This window comes from Vombatus ursinus, unplaced genomic scaffold (genome assembly GCF_900497805.2).
Source record: "Vombatus ursinus unplaced genomic scaffold, bare-nosed wombat genome assembly UNPS02014770.1, whole genome shotgun sequence".
Classification (NCBI taxonomy): domain Eukaryota; kingdom Metazoa; phylum Chordata; class Mammalia; order Diprotodontia; family Vombatidae; genus Vombatus; species Vombatus ursinus.
In genome coordinates this window covers 26,337,469-26,353,177 of record NW_020954548.1, presented here as the reverse complement: position 1 = coordinate 26,353,177, position 15,709 = coordinate 26,337,469, and the positions used below count along the sequence as shown (strand labels likewise).

At 40.2% G+C, this 15,709-nt stretch overlaps 1 protein-coding gene across 3 annotated transcripts in view; it reads right to left on the bottom strand.

Annotated features, from left to right (window-relative positions):
• Positions 1-13,312, bottom strand: part of GLIS3 (GLIS family zinc finger 3) — a 589,608-nt gene extending 576,296 nt beyond the window's left edge. For 2 of the 3 annotated variants that reach the window (XM_027862989.1, XM_027862990.1), the window contains exon 1: positions 13,241-13,312. The gene's annotated coding sequence lies outside the window, so the exon portion shown is untranslated. The remainder of the gene's footprint in view (positions 1-13,240) is intronic. The other variant, XM_027862991.1, reaches the window with a different exon arrangement.
• Between the last annotated feature and the right edge of the window lie 2,397 nt (positions 13,313-15,709).

Genomic DNA, 15,709 nt, shown 5'->3' with positions numbered 1-15,709 from the left:
GTAGTTCAAGATGAAAATCAATCATTTCATAAAGATCACTTCAACCTAGGTAGAAAGCAGGTTTTGCCTCTTTTGAGCCCTGGTGCTATCTCCAAGAGCATTTATTGTGGCTATTGTATTATATGCTTAGATCCACAGAAGAGTGGCCTGAGCTCTGTGGTCACTTCTTTACACTTACCTAGATAGAGAGATAATCCTTGAGGCAAAATAAGCCTTCAGCATTTTTCTTGATGAACGAACCACCTAGTCTTAAATTATCATTTTTTGTTATTGAGCTCTAAAATTATAACTAAATGATACATAGTCCCACCAACAAATTCATTCTCCACCAAGCCTTGTACAAAGTAGGCTCTCAATAAATTGTGTTGGTTAAGACCCATTGATTAATTGATTGATTGATTTAGAGTAAAAAGCATGTTTCAGGATGCAGAGAGTACTTAGTGTGTGAGAGACAGTAGGATGCAGTGGAAAGAACTCTGGAAGAAGAGTTAGAAGGCGTGGGTTCTTACCCCAACTGTACCACTCACTAGCTGAGACAGGTTCTCACTGGACCTCAGTTTCCTCATTTCTCAAATGTGGATAAAAATTCCTGCCTCCCATAATTGTTGTAAGGATCAAGTAAATGCTATGTATGCAATGAACACAGAATCAGTGTGTGAACAGTAAATTGTTATGCACCTGTAAGTTATCATTACTAGATGACACTCTGAATATACAACACCCTCCTTGCCCCATCCCTGGAAGGTACTTAACAAGAGAATCATCTGATGTTTTAGCACTTGGTGCTATAGGGAAAATGTACAGAAGGGACAGAGGGGAAGCCCTTTTTGTCCTACTTTACATAAAGTTACATAAGTTATGCCTGAATTTTCTATGCATATGAATCCTCATGCTAACCTCCACTCATGCTAACCCCCACTTACTATCTCAAACAATTGAGTCTATCCAGTGGGATATGAAATCATCCATTTTCTCAAAGATTGACCAAGACCACCATATCCAGCTTGGTCTCCATGCCACAGTGTATCCTATCAACTAAAGCACCAAAAATTGTTCAGAAGATATTCTATTGCAAGAATATGTCACAAAGAAAAACAGTAGCTTTTAAAACTTTTCTCTTACATCCTGCCCCCAAAGAATTCAGTATTCAGTAAATGCATGATATGAATTAATAATCATGCAAGATACCAAGCACAGAGTGAAAGAAAAAGAGGTTAATACATTTAGCTGTCTTAAGATTGAAGTCTTTCAAAAAGTGCTTTTAATATGAGTTACCCATTAGAGTTTGAAAAAGGGAATTTGAAATGGAAAAATGAACACACTCCCAATGATGTCACTGCTGCATTCATTACCCAAATAGCAAAGAGGGAACAACTCTGCATGTCAATAGCTTGTTTAAGACACAGTTTTCTTCTTTGGAAAGAACTGTAAAAATAATTTGTCTTTAAAAAATATTCAAAATAACTGGCCATGATTTTGTTTTAAGGGGATTTTGTTGATGGTGATGGTGGTAGGATTTTTTTGCTTGGTTTTTTTTTCAACTCAACCATATTCACCCCAGGAGGTACACAGGTAATAAAATAAAGCAGATGAAATGAAAAGGCCTTTCTTGCCTATTTGTCCTATATAAATCATTGCATCAGTCCACATGAATGGCAGCTGACAAGGCTAGAGATTGCAGCAACTTCAAGAAAAGGGGAAAAGTGGATCTACTTCAGTAAGATTTTTTTTTTAAACCAAACCACTTAGCAAGTCCTTAAACATAAATATGTTAAAGTGTTGCTCTCGCAGCCTAAACTTTCTGGTTCAGTGTTAAGTGCAAATGAATATTTATATCCTGATGTGTAAGAATTGCTTCAAAGTGAGCAATTTGCCCATTTTTCAAATGACTTCTCTAAACCTGGAGCCTCTGAACAACAAAGACTGTTTTCATTTGCTGACATGACTGCCAAGGTATGAAACTCCATAACAATGAGTAGGTCCCTAACCAACATGACAACATATTTATTCAAAAAAATCTCCAGGTGACTCATCTATTCTCAGTCAAGTCACAGACCGAGTTGGAATCTATTGGTCATGCTGAGAAGGGTTGGGAAAATATTAAGCCATTCCTTCACACGTAGGAATAACAAGAATTCCTACATATCTGTGGCTTCTGGTTTTGGTGTGTGGTATTTAACATGCCTAAAATAACAGAAAAATGTCACTTTTACACCTCAGAAATAATGATACATTGAAATTTTTTGTAAATCTCTTCAAAGAGCAAGGCTTGGTCTTACTCTGCATACACTCTGACACTATCTGCCCAAGGACAACATTGCAATATTAACTTTAACTAATAATTGGACTTGAGGTCAGGAAGACCTGAGTTCAAACCTAACTTTAGATACTTATTTTAGCTGTGTGACCCTTGCTGGGCAAATCACTTACTTTTGTCTGCCTCAATTTCCTCCTCTGTAAACTGGGGATAATAATAGCACTTAATTCCCCAGGTATTTGTGAGGATAAAATGAGATGTTTATAAAGCATGAACCTTAAAGCATTATGTAAATGTTAGCTATTAATTATTAATTATTACTAGTACTACTATTAATTCCTGAATACTAACCAAGAAGAATGACACCATAAGGTTTTTTCTTATACAGATCGATCAAACAAAAGTCTCCCTGGAAGCCATTACTCACATAGATCATCTAGTTGTGCCCAAAGAGGAACATGAAGCACTCTAGACCTCAGTTTCCACATTTGTAAAAAAAAAAAAAGTGTCAGAATAAATGAGTTAGAAGATTCTTTCTATCTCTAAATTCCTATGATCCTCTGTCCCTCTCTCCTCATTCCTTCACTCATACCAACTTTTGTTCCGATGCATATTGCTATGCAGTATTTCCAAAAGTTACTTGTACAAAGTATTAAAATGGATTTTTGTGTTTGTGAATCTATTTTATTATTTAACAATGAATATCTCCTATTGCACCCACTTTTCAAGTCTATTCTTTTTCCTCAAACTGGAAATTTTAACAGAAATAAACTATTCAAATCTGCTCATTATCCTATTTTAGTTTGATCCTGGCACACAAATGATGACCATCCACCTAAAAAGCTAGCGCAAGAATCCAATTTAAGTCATTTAAATCAAGCAGAATTACACTTGACTTTCTTTCTTACGTCTGTCAGTGATCTCCAAGACTGGCTGAGTAACTACAGGAGTCTTTTTCTAATATATCCTCATCATACGGTTCAGGAAACTGGGATTTCAAAGACTGTACACATAGTAGGATACTTCCAAATCAAAGGAGATGATATTTGTAAAAAATACTTAGCACAGTGTCTGGCACATAATAGGTGCTAGATAAGTGCAAATTCCCTTCCCCTTTACCCTTTGCAACAACCTAGAAAGTCTTCCGTCATAGGCCCAATGATGGTCTCTATGTCTGTTCCTATGTACACATAAATAAATTCCCAAAGGTCCAGTGTCCAGTATGAGATGGTTTGCTGTTGTTTGGTCATTCAGTTGTGTCTGACTCTTCATGACCCCATGAACCATCCTGCCCATGAGGTTTTCTTGACAAAGATATTAGAGTGGTTTGTCACGTCCTTCTCCAGTAGGGAGGCGAACGGAGGTTAAGTGACTTGCCCAAGGTCACACAGTTAGTAAGTGTCTGAGGTCAGATTTGAAATCATATTTTTCTGACTCCAGACCCAAAACTCTATCCACTGGATAATAAATTCTTCAGTCATAATATCTCTCTAAAACTACTTTCTAAATCACCAAAGACTGTGGTCTGCATAAGTGAAGAAAGCTTAAATCATACAAAACAACAAATCTTTGAAATATTAATGTAAGAACCAGTAAAGATAATAGTCATGGGGAAGAGATAGAGCTTATAGTTCATTCAATCATTCAATTATTAATTAGAGAGTACATTGAATTCAATTCATTCATTCAATTATTAATTGAAGAGCATACTGAATTCAATTCATTAATTCAATTACTTATTCATTAATTTGTGAGCTGGGATAGACGGACAGAGAATACTGACAGAAAAAGTGGAACTTGAGTTCAACCTTGAAAGCTGATTAGAATTAGTCTTTAGCACCTAGAATAGTGCTTTGCACGTTGTAAGTATTTAATAAATGCTTTTTTCATTCATTCATTCAGATTATATTTGCACTTTTCATGTTACTTTTTCAGTTGTTTAATCTTTTTCATTCTTATGTATTCAATCTTACAGCATCACAAAACATGAGGAATGGAAAGAATCTCAGAGGCCACTAAATTTAACCGTCACCCAAATAAGAATCCACCCTAAAACATCTTAACAAATGGTCCTCCAACCTTTGCTTAAGGACCATCAGTTAGGGGAGCTTACTACCTCCTGAGGCAGCTCACTCCATTTTCAGATGGATCTGGTTGTTGAGAAACTCTTTCAAAGTTAGGGAGTTTTTCCTTCCATCAGTTCAAGTCAATAAGTGTTTTTAAGTGATTGCTCTGTGCCAGGTACTGTTTTAGACCCTGGGTTTACAAAAACAAAAATAAAAACAAAACAGTACCTAATCTCAAGAGGTTTACATTTTTACTTGAATAAGACAACATGTGCCCAGATAATTAAATATAAAATATGCACAAAATAGAATTCCAGGCAACTAATTAGAGAATTCTGAAAAGATTTTTAAAGGAGGTAGAAGAAAGAGGCACTTGAATTGAGCATTGGAGTTAAGGGTTCAAAAAGTTGGAGGTGAGGAGGGAAAACATTTCAGGCATGGGGAACCACGCGAAGGCAAGGAGGTGAGAGATAGAATGTCTCCTACAAAGAAAATCACAAAGACCAATTTAGCTGAAAATGGAAAGATGTAATGTGTCATCAGTCTAGAAAGATAGGCTGGAGACAGATTATAAATTGCCTTAAATGACAGACAGAGGAATTAGTATTTTGTCCTAGAGGCAGTAGGGAGCCACTGAAGCTTCCTGAACAGGGGAGTAACAGGGTCAAATCTGCACTTCAGCAATATCAATTTGACAGTTGTGTGGGTTGACATTTGCTTCGCTGTTGCTTCAACCTTTTCCTCCCGGTTCACCCCTTTACAGCTAAACAGAACAAATCTTACCCTGCTTTCATGTGACAATTCTTCAAATTAAATCTATTTAAATCAAATTAAAAATATCATGTGTTCCTTAAATAATCTCTTATCACTTCCCAGGCTGCTTCATCTTACCGTCACATGGCACGATCATCATTCTGCTTGTCCTCCTTTGGATATTCTCAAGCTTATTGAAGTCTGTCTTAAGATGTGGCATTCAGAAAATGAAACTATAAACCATATATGATCAGATCACAGCAGAGAAGAGTATAACTCCTAAACACTTTTCCTCTTTGGTTGCAGCTTAAGATGACATCAGCATTTTTTTTTTTTTTTTTTGCTTTTCATACAAGTATTGCTCATATTGAGTTTGTGGTCCACTTCAAGCCCTTGAGTCTTTTTCAGATAAACTTCTATCTAGCCAGGTACCCCTCATCTTGAATTTGTTGATTTTTTTAAACCACTTATAAATTTTACAGTTTTTCTGAATAAAGTTGATCCGGTTAGATTTGGTCCAAAAGTTTAGCCTGTCAAATTTTTACAATTTGCTTCTTTCACCCAACATGTAAGCTATCTCTCCTAGATTTGTGTCAACCTCAGATTCAATAAACATGCCTTTGACTATGTCTCTGTACATATCATAAAGAAAAATGTTTTTTTTAAATCATGATTGTGCTAGAATATGATCATGCCGTAAGAAATGATGAGCAGAATGGTTTTAGAAAAACCTGTGCAGTCTTATATGAATTGATGCAAAATGAAGTGAGCAGAACCAGGACAACATTGGACACAGTAATAGCAAGAGCATAATCATGATCAACTGTGAAACACTTAGTTACTCTGATCAAGACAATGAACCAAGACAATTTCAAAGGACACAAGATAAAAAAATGCTATCCTCCTCCAGAGAGAAAGAGAACTGATGAACTCTGTGTACAGATTGAAGCACATTTTTTCCACTTTCTTTCTTGGGTTTGTGTGTGTGTGTGCGTGTGTGTGTGTGTTTTCTTTTGCAACGTGGCTAATACGGAAATATGTTTTACCTGACTTCACACGCATAAGTGATATAATATCACTTGTCTTCTCAAGGAGTGGGGTAGGGACAGGAAAGAGGGAGAGAATTTAGAACTCAAAATATTGAAAAATGAATGTTAAAAATTTTAAGTGTAATAGGAAATATTTAACAAAATAAATCAAAATATATTAAAGAATAAAGTACAAGGCCAAAGCAAGAATGTTGGGCCACTCCACTGGTGACATCATAACTATTTCCAAATTCAACTAACTGTACTATTTGAAGTCTATACCTCTCCATTTTGTCCACAAGAATAACATGAGAAAACTTATCAACCACTTAGCCCAAAGCTAGGTAAACCATATTTATGGCCTTTTCCTGACTCTAATAGTATAATAATCCTGTCAACAAAGGAAATTAGGTCAGTCTGGCATGAGCTATTTTGATAAAGCAGTATTGTGATCATCACTTCCTTTTACTAGCCATGCTTTTAATAATATGTTCCATAATCTCATCAAGCAAAGTCGTTCGCTAGATGGTCTATAAGTTTCTCAGTGTCAGAGAATGCTTTTTTGTTTCTTGGTGATCTTCCACTTAGCACCTAGTTCATTGTTCTTCATCAAATAGAGACTCAGTAAGTGTGGATTAAATAACTTCTACATGTGATACTCTTGTTATAAACATCTTCAAGTTGTTCACCAGTGTGCTGTGATTTGTTGAATTAAATTTTCTTGAAGGAAGTGGTCCATCGGGGCAGCTAGGTGGTGCAGTGGATAGAGCTCCAGCCTTGGAGTCAGGAGGACCTGAGTTCAAATCCAGTCTCAGACACTTTATACTTACCAGCTGTGTGAGCCTGGGCAAGTCACTTAACCCCGACTGCCTCACCAAAAAGCAAAAACAAAAAAACAAAAAACTGGTCCATCAACATGAAAAACTTGGGGCTTAGAAATCTTTTTCACATGTAACTGGGAAATTTCATCATTCAACTAGTTCAACAAAACAAATATTTATAAAGTGCTTACTATGCACAAAGCATCATGTCAGGAGCTGAGCATATAAAAATAAAAATTAAACCCTTTGGTACAGCAGGAAGAACTCTAATTCTGTCCAAGGTTACACAGGTAGCATGAAGTGGAAAGAAGGTTAGATTTAGAGCCAGAGAACATGGGTTCAAATCCTACTTCTGACAGTCATTACCTGTGTGACCTTGGGCAAATAACTTAACATACCAAGGCAGCCTCAGTTTCCTTAACTATAACATAAAGGTGTTGGACTATATCGCCCCTAAGGTCCTTTCCAACTATAGATCTTTGTTGTTCAAACAGATAAATACAATAGACACCACAGAATGAAGGGGCCAGAAAGGTGATCAGCACTCTAGGGATATTTGTTTTTCTGCCACCAAAGTCCTACTCTGAATGCTCAAGATGGCTTGTTCATGATCCTGAACTTTCAAAGGCTAAGCCAGTAAGTAAGTAATTCTAGTAGTTCCTACCAAGATGTAAAACTCTGAGAATTGGCCCAGCAACTGAGAGTATTTGCTGTCCAAGAATCAGTCTAGTTGAACACAGAGAAGCACACCACCAGGAGGCTGACCACCAGATGATAATTTGGGAGCCACAGTGACCCAAGAAATGAAGGGTTGTGATCCATATTAATGGAAGGAGTAGAACCTACACTGATGGAATGTAAAACGAAAACTGCAAAAAGAGAAGAAAATAAAACAAAAGAAAAAAAAAACAAAGAAAAGAAGATTTCCCCAATTCAGTTGATAGGATTCAGAACTACCACATTTCACAGGTGAGGAATCTGAGGCCTAGAAGGGAGATATAGGCAGTAAGTAGCAGATCAACTTGAACCTATCCAATCCCAAATACCGTGTTCTTTCCAATACACTATGCTGTCTCTCAACAACAGTAAACAAAAGGAAGAAAGATCAATACTCCTGAACTCTAATCTGAGGTTGGCAAAGGAACATCAGGGCTAGAAAGCAGCTGGATATTTTTCCATGTGGCCTGCCTCCTGCCCTACCACCCTGATTTGGTCTAGAGTTAATCTGTCCTGCCCAGCAGCACTATGGATTCCACCAATCAAAAAGTTGTTTTTCTTATTTCTCATAATCAATCAATCTCTCTCTAAAAAATATACCCCAGGAACTTGATATGTCCCAGACCTGAACACCTCCTGAAATTCTACCAGGGTAGATGTGGAGAAAGAATATTTCCCCTAATTAGCCAGTAGCAAATCAAGGACGGAGCAATAATTAAACAATAGTTTTCTATTTCTACTTGCATCTCATAATTTCTGCTTCCAGTAAGTCAGACTGGGGCAAGAAATTAACAGACCACAAAATAAGGAGAACATGTTTAAAATGGCTACAATTCAATTCAAGAAGCAATTCAACTATTAAGCACCTATAGTACACAAAGATCTGTGGTAAGTGTTAGGAATCCAAAGACAAAAAACAAGTAGTCCTTGTACTCAAGGGGTTTATAATCCTCTGGGACAGAGGTGGGGAACCTGCAGCCTTGAGGCCACATGTGGCCTTCTAGGTCCTTAAGTGTGGCCCTTTGACTGAATCCAAACTTCATAGAACAAATCCTTTTATTAAGGATTAAGGTCATATTAATATTAATTAATTAATATTAAGTGATTAAATTCAAACCACGGGGAATAGAAATGACAAAGACTATAAAGCAACCCCAAATGTCTCCCTCCTTTCAAAAGTGACTTTAGCGCTATTGTATTAAAAGCCTAGAATAGCAACATGAGCCTATAGAAATATGTGAAGGTCAGTGCTCTTTAGAAGTGATTTTTTTATTTTTATTTTTAGGCAATTGGGGTTAAGTGACTTGCCTAAGGTCACACAGCTAGTAAGTGTCAAGTGTTTGGTCTGAGGCCAGATTTGAACTCAGGTCCTCCTGACTTCAGGGCTGGTGCTCTACCCACTGTGCCACCCTGCTGCCCCTAGAAGTGATTTTTAAAACTATTGTGGAATGTTCTTAGTTATATAAATAATAGTATTAATAATTAGTATTTAAATAGTGCTTTAAGGTTTACAAAACATTTTTGAAATATTTTATGAAATATTATTTATTTATAATATTTATTTGATATATTTACTTATGAGGTATTGTTGTTCGGTCTCATCTGACTCTTTGTGATCCCATTTGGGGTTTTCCTGTCAAAGATACTGGAGTGGTTTGCCATTTCCTTCTCCAGGTCATTTCACAGATGAGGAAACTGAGGAAAACAGGGTTAAGTAACTTGTCCAGGGTCACACTAGAAATGTCTGAGGTAGGGGGCAGTTAGGTAGCACAATGGATAGAACACCAACCCTGAAGTCAGGAGGACCTGAGTTCAAATCCGGCCTCAGGCACACGATACTTGCTAGCTGTGTGACTCTGGGCAAGTCACTTAATCCTGATTGCCTCACCTAAAAAAAAAAGCATCTGAGGCCAAATTTGAACTCAAGAAGATGAGTCTTGACTCCAAGCCCAACCACTCTATACACTGTGCCACTAGCTGGCCTATGGGGCAATATTATTTCTTTATTTACAAACAGCACCTAACATCAAACATTCACTTACACTTTTTCTAAAGTGACCTATCATTTCCACAATGATACCAGTATTCTTTTGTGCACTTTTGTCCTTCTCCCAAATGGTCTCCAAAATCTCCATGGACAGCCCTCAATTACATTGTAATAGCCATAGACAGTTTTCTCACAAGTCTACAAGTATGTGTTGAGCACTTGGCACAGTGCTAAATACTGGGAATATACTCAGAATAAAAAAAAATTTTAAAAGGTAATCCCTGCCCTCAAAGGGCTTACATTCTAATGGGCTGAGACAGGTAAAAGGCAACTTTAAAGGTCTGGGAGGGTTTCAGTAGAAAAAGAAGTCCAGAGAGTTAGAACCTGGACCACTTAGGAAAAAACAAAATAGGAGGGAGGAGCAGGAAGATTTAAGTAAAGAAGTGGCTATTTCTGACCCAAAATACCAGTAATCTGAGGAAAAGGACAGGCCTCCTTTGGGGGATTAAGGGTAGGAGAGGAAGATAATGAAGGAGAGAGAAAAAGAGAGATTCAACTGACGCATGGAGTAGAAATCATTACTAATCCAAGGTTGTGGAAGAGACAGAAATAATACTAGAAACTCCTAAAAATGACTGAGATTTAAGATTTTCATAGACTAGAGGTGTAAAAAGTCTATTCTTTGGCTCAGAATGGGGATGATAGGAAGACAGGAAAGGGTGCTTTATGAGGGCCTGGAAAGACAAGGCAGGGCCTGGGTCACTCATAGGATTATTGACACAGATATGAAAGCAATTTTATTTTATTTATTCATTTTTGTGAGGCCCCTTTTCTTGCTTGTAAAAAGGATGGGGGGTTGGAGGGGGCAACAAGGTGTTAGATTAGATGAACATCAGTGGGGGGTAGTTGAAAAAAGAAGTCATTCAAATTCAAATTCTAGGTTGACCACTTTCCAAATATATAACCTTGGGCAAATTATTTTAACTCTCTAGGCCTCAGTTTCCCCATCCATAAGATAAGAAGAATGAGCTAGATCATCTATAAGCACCCTTTCAATTCTCAATCCTGTGAATCAACCCAGTAAACTAAAATTATCTGATTTTTTTGCACCCCACAAACTAGAAGTAATTTCACCGCTGGAGGGAGCTCAAGAACTTCCCTCTTCACACAGGCACCCCGGTCCCCTTCTCCTAACCTGAAATGTGAGGAGAAGCTGTCTTCGACCTTGGAAGAAATAAAAACAAAAAAAAAACAAAAACAAAAAACGCAGAGGTGCCTCAAAGCAAGAAGAGAGGGTTGAGATAAAAGAAAAGGGTCAAGGTAGGGAGACCCAAGAATGGCAAAACAAACCCTCGTCCAACAAAGCAGGGATGGTCAGAGAAACTGTTCTGCGATTCCAGGATCAGAGCCTGCGGGGAAAGGGGGATGAATGGGGTCAGGATGCCTAAAGGGAGAAAGGAGAGATGAGCAACAGCAGAGCTCACTGAGCATGTGGCATCCAAGGAGGATGCCAGGTCTCCCAGGAGTAAATCCAGCCTGGTCTCTCAATTCTTGACTATCCTGGGAACCTGAAAGGAGAAGGGACAGAAGGGAAAAGAGGAGAGTGGGCCCTTTTAAGCCAATTCGCCTCTCATCTCCCAATTTCCAGGCTGATTGAATGTAGCCCCAAATCCCCTTTTGCTGCCTTCTCCGCAAGTGTTCCTCTCCCCACCGTGGCTACCTGGGGAAATCCAAGCTGGGGGGGGGGGGGCGGCCGGGGGGGGGGGGGTAAAGAGCAACGCAAGCCTGAGAAGAAGAGGTGGACTGGGGGAGTTGGGGGGGTGGGAGAGAGACGATCCCCTTCTTAGTCCTTCGTCACAACAACCAAACTAATCCATCCTATCAGAAAGGACAACAAAGCAAAACAAAAAGCGCCCAGGCTTCCTGTTGTGCAACTCCGTCCTGAATAAGCCCTTTGCCGGGAGGGCTCCGGGTTCACTCAGCAACCCTTTAATAAAGTCACATTCATGAATGGCTACCAGGACCAGACCAGCAAATAAAGTAGGGGCCTAGTCTTCTCCCCTTTCCCAAATGCCTAACACCTCTGAGGCGCATACGCCACCTCCACCTCCCCACCCCCACCCCCCAGACTGGGGCAAGTCGAGCTAGCAACCCCTGTGCCTAAGTGCAGTAAAAAGAAAGGAACGTCGTTGATCTTGGAGCTCCAACCTGGCTTTTGCTTCCAGCTAGGCAACTACACCACCTCCGGTACTCCCAATGCCCTGGAGATAACAAAACCGGAAATGAACTTTCCCAAAGTTTCCCCCTCCAGGTACCTAACTTAATCATCTACTTGATGACAAATCCTCCTAAACCAGGAGACGCGTCCCCAAAGTTTCCAGACAGTATTGTTGTTTCTTCATTCCCTAACCGATTTGTCAGCTAAAGTGAGTAATTTGGAAGTGTACATCACCACAGTGCTGGGGGGTGGGGGGGGTGGAGGGGAGAACGCAGAATCTTGAGTGTGCGTGTTCATATGTGTGCGTGTGTATGTGTGTGGAGTGTGTGTGTGCGTGCCCAAGAACTCGAACTGCAGACTCATGCTTTCCGGAGAGCAGCTTGGACAGACTTCCTTCAAAAACACACAGGGGTAATTTGTAGAGACTGAAGCGGGACAAAGTCCTTTTAGAGTAAAAATGAGACATTTTCAAAACAGTCCTGACATTTTGCTATGCACGATCAAAACGTAAACGTTCAGTGACACATGCAGCAGGGTGTTTGTGTCTGAGTATGTCTGTGTGCTGGTAATATGCAAGGATACTGGATACAGGTGTGTGTATAGATACCTACACAGAGCAGCTCTATAGATGGGAATATATTCACAGTGAAATACACTCGGAAGTCCAACACTGTTATCACGTATATCAACAAACATGTGATTTTAAATAAAGCAACCCTAATGGGTCTATTTGCTACAACAATATGTATACAAAATACTACATACCTGCCACTATGATACATGTATGTGGTGTAAATAGACTATTATATAGGAGATCAGAGGTAGACAGGTGGACAGGTGGGTAGGTAGATAGATAAATAGATAGATACAGATAGATAGCCTATGTCTGAAGAATGAACTTATGTCACCCTATCAATACCCACTTCCCCAAACTTTCTCTTTCACACAAACTTTTGGGTTGTCATACACTACGCCTTCCAGTCCCTTAACTTGATCTGATCTCTAAGCAACAGCCCGACTGGTCCTTTCCGTAAAAAATGAGTCCTCCCCTTTACCAAGCCTGCTATAAAGCCTCTTTACTTTCTTTCCAGTTTCTTACAGCCGTCGGTCCAGGAGCACTCCTTCCTGCCCTGACCCTCACTCTTTGGGCTCTCTTACCCAACTGACAAGAAAAGTGTATTCCTTTTCCCCTGTCTTAAAAAAAATATAATTTTTTTAAAGCTGCTGTCTCATTGAGAAATAGGGGTGAGAGACACAATACTCGAAACTGCGCGTCCGCGCACAGTTCCCGGGGAAAACTATTTCTAATACAGGTCTCTGGAATCTTTAAGGTTCCCCCTCCCCCCAACTCGCTTTCTTGCCTGCAAGCGAAGTTCCTATGGCATCCACTTACCAGGTAACCAGGATTTCCACAACAAAGCTCAACGTGCATTTTTCCTTTCCCCAGGCTGCCTCTCTCTCGCCTCTCCACCAGCGAGAATGACAGCCCTGCTTGCTAGGGGCTGAGTATAAGACAGCAACTTTGGTTCCCAGCGCTTCAGCACGCTTGAAGGGTTTGGCCTTTGGAAATGCAAACTTCCATCCGAGCTGAGGAATGGGGCAGCAAAACCCAGTTGGGGTACTTGGTGCTGGGAGCTGCGTGGGTTCGTATAAGAAGAGATGCCCCCTGGGCATCAGCTCATTCTTCTCCCGCAAAAAAAAAAAAAAAAAAATTAAATTAAAAAATATATACTAAAGTTGAGTTTCCATTTCACTGCGCCTGGCCTGTTCTGCTCATCCCTGTCCACGGAGGGAAAGTTAGCCAGGATTTGGTTGGTCTGGCTGTGGGCTGGCGGGTGATACCCAATGATTGCGGGAGTGGGGGGTGGGAGGGGAGTTGGTTTGTGGCAAGGGGAAGGGGTACAAGGCTCCTCCGCTACCGAGGATGGGGAGGAGTTGGGAAGAGGGGGAAGCTTGCAGCAGCGACAGCGGTGCTCTCTACTCTGTGCCGGTCCTATCAAGGCTGCGTGGACTTGGGGATCGCAAGGACGAGGAAGAGGGAGGGAGAAAGTAAAAGAGAGAGTTAGTTGTGAGGGCCAGCAGCCAGCCGCTTCCTGAGTGCGAGAGCCGGAGGGGGGAGGGGGAGGGAGGAGGAGGAGAAGGGGGAGGAAGGGAGGGAGGGAGCGAGAGAGGAATGAAAAGGGGAGGGAGGTGGGAGGGGGGCAAAGGGGCGGGTAGTGCCTGGTCACCCGGTTGGCTAATTCAAAGGCTGAGCTTGTGTCTCCCTCTCTCCGTTCACACACTCACATGCACGTAGGGAGACGGGGAAACTAGTCAGAAGAGAGACACTACTTGGTTACTGAACCTAGTTTTTTTGTCTTCTTTTCTTGTTTGTTTTACTTTTTTTCTTTTTTTTTTTTTAAGAAGTGGAGAAATTTCAATGGTCTGAAGGGGAGTGAACGTGATGTCGAAGCAGCATCGTGCTGGAAGGAAAACCCTGCATCTGAAATTTGAAGGTCTGGGTTCAATTCCAGCCCCCACTAAAGACCGGAAAGACCTTGGGCTATAATAACTTGCATTTATTTGTTACTTTAATGTTTACAAAGTGCTTTCTTCTCCATTAAACTTAGGTGCTCAGGATGGAAGCACTGTGATGCCTCAAAAAGACCGAAATTTAGGACACCTTGGTTCCAGTTTCAGTCCTACCAAGAACTAGTTGGATGACTTGAGTGCAACTCAGTTCACCAGCTTGGGCCTCAATATCCCCGCCTGGAAAATAAGGGGGTGTCTGGTTGGCGCCAGAAGGTAGAGCTAGGACCAATGGGTCCAAGTTGAAGGGAGGCACATAATTGGCTCCATGTGAGGAAAAGCATCCAAACAATTAGAGCTGTCCAAAAAGTAAAATGGACTGCCTCAGGTGGTTCCTCATTGGAGGTCTTTCAGCTGTAGTTAAATAATGACCACTTCTTGGGGAAATTATAAATGAGTTTATTGTTCAGTTTAGGGCTGGACTCGATTCGGAGGTCCTTTCCAACTTTGTAATTATTTGACTATATTATCTCTAAAATTCCTTCCAGTTTTGATCCAATTATCCCAGAACAAACAAAAACACTTTTAATAAGGCTTGATTGGTCAAAAGCAAAAAAGAAAAAAGATGGAAACTATCTCAAGATAGTGAACTCCTTCCACCAAATGGATCACAGGCATACCTATAGTTTAGTCTTATAGAATTTGCCTGAGGCTCGAGAAATTTAAATAATTTAACTTTCCTGTGATCAGATAGCTGATAAGTTTCAAAAGGGAGACTTGAACCCAGGTCTTAGTGACTTGCAAGTGAGCCCTCTATCCACTATATGCAATCTAGACAAATAAATGTGTTTGCTTGTGTGTGTGTATGTGTGTGTAGTATTGAATATATCATGCTTCATAAGTAATAATTCACACAGTACTCAGCAGTCATGAGATTACAAAGCACTCTCATAAATGGTTAGGGAAGTACATGTTCCTACAGTCATAGCCTTGGAGAGGGAAGGTACCTGAGAGGGCATCTAGACCTACTTCCTCACCACACAGATAAAGAAACTAAGGGAGATTAAATGATAAAAACCAGTCTGAATGCAGGTTTTCTGACTCTTTGGTTTGCACCATCCTCTGTTGTATCTGCAGATAAGAGAAATGAAGTGAAAGTCTTGAAATTTTCAACTACACTGTTATGTACATATTGTGCATTTGTGTGTTTTAGTCACAGTCTATATACTATGCAGCCATTCTCATCATATTCACGATGTAATTGGGGGTGGGAGGGAGGAGTACCTAAACTGGGCTATAGTCCTATCTCTGCTACTAGAGGCAGCTAAGTGGTGAAGTGGATCAAGTGATGGAC